Here is a 1808-nt window from a genome sequence, read left to right on the forward strand (position 1 = left end):
CTCCGCCAAGGATGCGCTCGAGCTTGGCCACCACATCATCGGGATCGAGGTTGACACGGCCGCCGCGGGCAATGATGAAGCCGCAGGCTGCCTTTGTCTTGACTGAATCACAGAGGACCTCTGTCCATTCCTTGCGTGACATCAGGCTCTCGATGAGCACTGGTGACGGCGGTTTTTCGGGTGGTTCATCGATCATGCCGCCGAGCAGCTCTGGATCTTTTGCACGGTGGATGGCAAACTGCTCATCACACCTCCTTTGCAATATGTTGATTGTGGTCCCAAGGACTATGGTGCCGATATCACTGCCGATGGGCCATGGTGCCTGTACCGGCTGACGAAGCTCTTGCTCCCCGACCTGCTCCGGCTCGTTCTCCTCGCCGAAGATGTAACGCTGGTAGGCGTCGACGTCGAAGCTTTGGTCGTTGCCTGGCATGCTTGGAATAACTAATGGTAGATGGGTGAGGACTAGATCTTCGCAGAGTGTCGCGGCGGTGCGTTGCCACGCCGCCTGGGTTATATGCAGCAAGCCGTTAGCTGGTGGCGGGAAACCGATGAGGGAATAGCCGTGGATTTTACAATTCACCCATGTGGAGCGTGGGAAGCATTCGCTGGAGCGCGGGAAGACTAAGTGGAGCACACACACAACCCAAATACCATATCGTGTTATTTATCACACAAGTGTTAACATAAGGAAATGCATGTGTAACTTACTAATCATCGCACACGAGTACTCGCAGATGCATCGTGTGCGATACTCCTAGCCACCGCACGCAACTAGTTTGCATTTTTCAAAGTTTTTTGTACACACAGAATCGCACACGAACTAACTGTATTAACCGTCTGTGTTGTAAATTCTCATCGCAAACAGTTCATCCGAGTCGGCTGTTTGCCACGTATCACACACATCTTGTTAAGTTGAACCATTTCTGTTGCATGCGCTAATCGAAAACAGTTCGTCCGAGTGAACCGTATGCCCTATATCACACACACCTTGATCTGGCTAACCGTTTATGTTGCACTCCCTAATAGCAAACAGTTCGTCGGAGCGAACTGTATGCCGTATATCACACACACATTGATATGGCTGCCCGTTTCTGTTGTTCTGCCTCAATGCAAATAGTTCGAATGGGTTAACCGTGTGCCCTGCATCGCACACGCAACTAAAATCTGAACCGTGTTTGATGCATCCTCCATCGCAAACATTTTGCACCTTTTTTGACGGGTTTTTACATCTCCGTTTATGACTAATGCGTCGCACACAGTTCCGTGAAAGGGTCTCTGATCGTAGTGTCGTGTTAGCAGCATCCTGCAGTAGTGTCACACATGAATAAATCCCATTGTTTTATCCTTAATGGCAAAAATACAAATATGTGTCTTGTCCCTTTCTGTCATTGAAATACAGATCACCGCAAGATTGAACCCATCACAAAGCACATCTCCCATTGCAAGAAAAATCAATCTAGTTGGCCAAACCAAATCAATATATGGGAGAGAAATACAAATCTACAGCAGTCATGCATAAAAGAGTTCAGAGAAGACTCAAATAATATTCATGGATAATCCGATCATAAACTCACAATTCACCGAATCCCAGCAAAGACATCGCAAAAAGTGATTACATCGACTAGAACTCCAAGAACATCGAGGAGAACATTGTATTGAAGATCAAAGAGAGAGAAGAGGTCATCTAGGTACTAGTTTGGTGTCAGGACCCCGATTCTAAGTCACACCGATCTAGCCTGTAACACCTCATATCACTTTGCGGCCTCACGCATGGTATTCCCACGGGTGTCGCCTTACAATGGCCC

This window comes from Aegilops tauschii, chromosome 7 (genome assembly GCF_002575655.3).
Source record: "Aegilops tauschii subsp. strangulata cultivar AL8/78 chromosome 7, Aet v6.0, whole genome shotgun sequence".
NCBI lineage: Eukaryota > Viridiplantae > Streptophyta > Magnoliopsida > Poales > Poaceae > Aegilops > Aegilops tauschii.